Below are 5724 nucleotides of genomic sequence, written 5' to 3' on the forward strand. Positions count from 1 at the left end.
ATTTGATCCATTCATTAGCTTTGCCAGTTATTCCATAGAAATTTAATTTCGATAGTAAGATATCATGATTAACACAATCGAAAGCTTTTGCTAGATCACAGAAAATCCCTCCCACAATTAATCTGTCATTGAGAGCACTTAAAATATCGTTAGTTAGTTCATAGGTTGCTATGTACTTATGAAGATAGGAGGGGTTGATCCTGCTTACACACATATACTCTTATACTTATCTCTTTACATGTATCTAACCAATATTTGTCTGTCATTAAATAATATTGTCTTGCTTTATCAGTCCATAAAAACGAGTCTCTAGTATCTAAGTATAAAAACTTTGTTTGATCCAGGGGCTTTAGAATAGGAATGAGTTTATATATATCAAATTGACCCCTGTTCACCAAGGGTACATGGATCACGTATGCTAAGACTCCATTACTTACATATACTTGTAAATTACACTCTTAATGCTAAATAAGCTGAGTCCTTGCTCAATGGGAAAGGGAACGTTACATCTCCTGGAAGTGCAGATGCACTATGCATTAATGCTTCCATCAGCGAGTATGGCGAGACAATCTGAGGTTGCAACACACCCATAAAATTCAACACTCCTCTCCTTTTCCACTTTCCCTTGTCAGTAACTGCTTGACTCCCCGTTATCTGTTTCAGCAACTCCTCCATTTCTGTCAACTGATACAGCTTTTCCCTAGCGTCATTATTGTAATTAATGCAACCTGCCCAATTCCTAACGAATTTGGTGTGGCACAGAACATCTATGTGGTGCAGGTACCGTTGTAGAGCAAGAGCTTCATGATGAATTTTGTCTAGATTTACATATACAATGGTTTTCCATTCCACATTGTACATGTTTGCTACGCCCTTGCTTTCATAGTAAACACCGGGTGACTCATCATACCTCTCCAAGGAGTACCCTAATTCTTTTTGTGCTGTAGCAGTCAGAAATACTGTTACAGACAGCAAGATTTTCACAGTTGCCGCGGGTTGCATCCCCATCTGAAATTGAGAACAAAGAAAAGCAATGTATCTCCTTTCCCTTTAGTTGCATATAACAAAATTGGGTCCTACATGCTACTTCCCTCTTGATCCGCTTCCCAAATCCACTCTAACTTACCAACCTATCTCTCAGATTATACTGAGCTATCCTACTAATAGTTCATTGCTACACATGCCATTTGTTTAGAAAAAAGGTTTCAATCTGTTGACGTGCACTTGCTGTGTACAGCGCCCCTTCTTGAGAGTAGCATTTAACCCATTTACGGATAACACTTCATAGGGCCCGATGTACTGAGGACTAAGTTTCTTCGATCTACCTCTGCGGACTGTTTCGTCATACAGCAACACCTGCTGACCTACCTCTAATTTAAATGGTTCTGTCCCCTTGTCATACTGTTCCTTGCTCTTTTCTTTGCGTAAGATTAGTTTCTGTCTTGCCACTTCGTGCGCAGTTTGTAGTCTCCCCTTTAACTCCGTGAGGTAGTCCTCATAATTGTACTGTATGCTGGGACTATCTCTTAGTGCGGATGGCACTTCTGACTTGAATCCATACACCAGTTCGAATGGTGTTAGTTTGGTAGCAGTATGTGTAGTTGTGCTGTACATGTAAACTGCATTCGGCACAAATTCATCCCAGTTACGCTGATCTTCGGCTACGTAGTGGCGGAGGTACTCCGCCAGAACTCTATGACTTCCCTCTAAACTGCCATTCACTGGGTGAAATGCTGTGGTCTGCATCTTTCTGATCCTTAGTAACTTGCAAACATTCTTGAACAAATTACTCAGAAAGTTTGAACCTTGGTCAGTCAGAATTCTGGCAGGCGCCACAAATTTCAAAACAATATTCAATACGAACGCCCTAGCGACAGTTTCTGCATCTTGCTGCGGAAGCGGTGTCGCTACTAGGAATTTACTAAGTTCATCTTGGAACGTTAGTATGTATTTATTTTCTGATTCACTCTCTACCAGCGGCCCTACGATACCCAAGGAACATTTCTCAAAGGGATGACTGGCTGTTGTGGTTATTTCCATAGGAGATTTCTTTTTCGCCCTGAGTGCTTTATTCAACTGACACTTAGTGCACTTTCTCACATACTCCTCTATTTCTTCCTTCATATTTGACCAAGAGTAATGCTGTCTAATTGCCTGGTATGTCTTGTTCATACCACAATGACCCCCGAGAATTGAATCGTGGTTTTCATGCAATATTTTGCCCTTCATCTCCTCATCTATTTCTTCCGAGTCACACACCTCCCTATTAAGAGCACCTATTCTAGGCAAAGCGTCTGTGTTTGAATTTTGTGATCCAGGTTTATATACTACTTCATGGTTGTATTCCTCAAGTTGCAGGCGCCATCTAAGCAATCTCGAACCCCGGTCTTTCACGCTCATGATCCAGGTAAGGGGTTTGTGATCACTCACAACCTTGAACTTCCTACCATACAAATATGGCCTGAAATACTTAATTCCCCAGACAATGGCTGCTAATTCCTTCTCCACCGTACTGTAGTTCTTCTCGGCCTTACTGAAGCTACGACTTGCATACGCAATTGGTCTGTCTTTACCTATCTCTCCCTGAGACAGAATCGCCCCTGCACCTTCATTTGACGCGTCAGTGGTCAAGATAAATTCCCTGGAGAAATCAGGGTACTGCAAGATTGGTTGCGACATTAGCTTCTGCTTTAAGCTTTGAAATGCATTTTCCTGTTCTTCCTCCCATTCGTACTTAGCGTTCTTCTTCAAGAGTTTGTGCAGTGAAGCTGCTATTTTGCTAAACTGAGGGACAAACCTCCTATAGTAGCTTGCTAGCCCTAGGAAACCTTTCGATTGTTTAGCTGTTTTCGGAGTAGGGAAATTTTCAATTGACTCTGTCTTCTTGGAGTCAGGTCTAACCCTGTCCTCTGATATTACGTGACCGAGGTAACTGACCTCCTTTCTTAAAAATTCGCATTTGTCTGGCTGGAGCTTCAGACTATGTTTTCTCAGCCTTCCAAACATGGTACGCAATTTTGCGTCATGCTCTGCTAAGCTATTTGCATATAATATGATATCGTCCGGGAAGACGAAACATCTTGGGCCTGTGAGGCCACTTAAGACGGTGTTCATGAGTCTCTTGAATGTAGCAGGTGCTGTCCGGAGGCCAAAAGGCATTTTCCGGTACGCCCAGTGCCCCTGCTTCGTACTGAAAGCCGTCTTGTCTATATCTCTCAGGTCCATTTCTATCTGGTGATAACCCATGGCTAAATCTAAACAGCAAAAGTAGTCCTAGTTGGTCTAGAAGCTCAGTGATATCCGGCAAGGAATAAGCATCTCCTACCGTCTTCTCGTTTAGCTTTCGGTAATTACTACAAGCCGGAATTTCTGCTGGCCACTAGCATCCGCCTTTTTTAGCTACCACCAAAATCGGACTGTTCCATGGTGAGTTACTTTCTTGAATTACTCCTTCCTTCAATAATTTCTCTACCTGTTTCTCTACTTCCACTTTCTGGTTTCAGGAAGTCTATAGGGTCTCGTGTTTATTGGTTCGGTCCCTGGCTCGACACGTATGGAATGATGCTACTTAAAATGTCTCCCGACAAATAGAACACATCTTGATAATCTTGACACGTTCCTATCAATAATCTCTTTTCTTCATCATTCAGATGATCTAATCTCAGCTGTTCCAAGATTCTCTTTTCCCTATCCTTTCGCTTTTCTTCAGTCGCTCCTGTGGAATTCTGTACTGGTTCGACCTCATTTAATTCTACTAACGGCTCCTGAATTTCTGCCTCCTCGTCGTTCGTATTTAAAATGCTAGTTATCACATAACCGTTTATCACTTTGGCTAATGACCCTGCCATAAAAATTCCTTCTTGAATTTCGCATTTGTCTAGGATCCCCACTAATGGCGACCCTTCCTTCACCGGTAGCTTGACAACACATTCCAATCTCCGCGGTAGGATTATGTTCCTGGTCTCTCGCGTCTTTTCTGTCTCCGCGATTTCTGTTTGGTTAGCATTCACCAGCTTAATCATCTCCCCATTTAGCTTAACACATTGAGTGTCATAACATATTTGCGCTTTTGCATTTCGAAAGAAATCCCTTCCTAATATCCCGTCACAAGGAATATCTATCTGCTTCTTTGCTAACTGAAACTCGTTCGTAATCGAACTATTCTCGAGGTTAATTTCAGCCTCTATCGCTCCATAGGTATCTATCAGGGATCCGCTTATGCTTTTCACCCTTACTTTTCTTTCTGGATCATATCAATTTCTCTCCCTTGAGGACACTAATGTCGGCTCCCGAGTCTATAAGCAACAACAACTCACTTGTCTTGCTAATGTTCACTCTTAGCTTGAGGAATTCGCAATCATTCCGCCCTATGCAGCCTACTGAGTAGACTGGACCGACAGTCGGCTGCCATTTCCCCGTTGGTCCTGATTCGTTTCCCGAACTGTTACTCCCTGATTTCCCTTTATTAATTTCCGGTCTATCTGCCTTTTTCCTAGGCTTTGTACATTCCCGAGCTATGTGCCCCTTTTCCAAACAGTTCTAACATACAATATCCCGACTGGGCCCTCGACTTTCGTGCCTTGCAGAAAAATGATTGACCCTTGCGTCCTTCTTGTCTTTAAGAAAGCACCTGCTCGTCACATGATTGTTCCTGCCACAATTACTGCATTTCAAACTATCCGAACCCATGTTTGGACATTTGTACCTCTCAGTCTTTGAAATGATAGCACTTTCTTCCTCCAAGGCTGTCTCTGCTATTTCATCGAATTTGTCGTGATTTCGACTCCTTACAATTGTTCATATTCTGCCTGAATACAGACCCTGCACAAAGCAAATATTTCTTAACCTGTCTGAGAGAGTTAAGATTCCGGCTCTCTCCTCTTGCTCGCAGTCTTGCAAAGCAGCTTCTCTAAATTTGGATCCCAATTTCCGAATGCGCTGGATCCAGTCAGACACACTCTCCCCCTTAGTTTGCTTGGTACTGAACAATTGATTAGCATGGTAATCTAGCGTTCTTTTCTCGGTATACGTGTTCTTTAGAAACTCCCTTAATTCTCCCCAATTTTCCAAATTTCTATGAGAAATTGCGGTTCTTGTCTCTCCGCTAATTCTTGTTAAAAGAAACTTATACAACGTGGTTGAGTTCCTAGGGTCAATAACTTCAAACGCTGTGTCTACATTCGCTATAAAAGCGAACACTTCCCTTCTTTCACCCTTGAAAGGAGTTATAAGCTTTAAAGCTTCACTGATTGCTACATATTCTGTCATAATGGCAGTACTACTGTCCGCGTTTACAACCTCAGTATCTAAATTTGGATACAGGTTAGGCATGGATTGAGCAAGCACTCACCCTTTCTGAGTTCTCTGTACGCCTGTGCTGTAGATTGCTTGCAGCACGTTGGAGCCTGCCGTGTAGACCAACCGCAGCGCTATGGACTAGCCCACGCTACGGTAGGCCCGTTGCCACTTCTCTTGTCTGGATCGACCCTCGATCCCGAACTGCCGCTACTGCATCCGTGGGACATAGAATCCTGGCTGGAAATTCCACACTTCCTGCTGGCGGTTTCCCTATCGGGATTCCTTCAGCTTTACGCACTCTTATTTTAGCACAGTTACAATTCCGTTTTCCAATACTTCACACACACACGTGACGTCAATGTGTTGATATTGTTGCCAGTCTGCTGTTCACGCACGCACCACAACAACAACAACAACAACAACAAC

At 42.8% G+C, this 5724-nt stretch overlaps 1 protein-coding gene across 2 annotated transcripts in view; it reads right to left on the bottom strand.

Moving 5' to 3' along the window:
• Window positions 1–5724, bottom strand: part of LOC111874032 (protein FAM98A) — a 26067-nt gene that overhangs the window by 11009 nt on the left and 9334 nt on the right. Inside the window, exons 1-2 of one of the 2 annotated variants that reach the window (XM_023869157.2) lie at window positions 5351–5711; window positions 911–1008 (exon numbers count right to left, since the gene is read on the bottom strand). The exons of the other annotated variant lie outside the window; for it this stretch is intronic. The gene's annotated coding sequence lies outside the window, so the exon portion shown is untranslated. Of the gene's footprint in view, window positions 1–910; window positions 1009–5350; window positions 5712–5724 lie in introns of those variants that run through there. 2 annotated transcript variants of the gene reach the window in all.

This window comes from Cryptotermes secundus, unplaced genomic scaffold, assembly GCF_002891405.2.
Source record: "Cryptotermes secundus unplaced genomic scaffold, Csec_1.0 scaffold1683, whole genome shotgun sequence".
Classification (NCBI taxonomy): Eukaryota; Metazoa; Arthropoda; class Insecta; order Blattodea; family Kalotermitidae; genus Cryptotermes; species Cryptotermes secundus.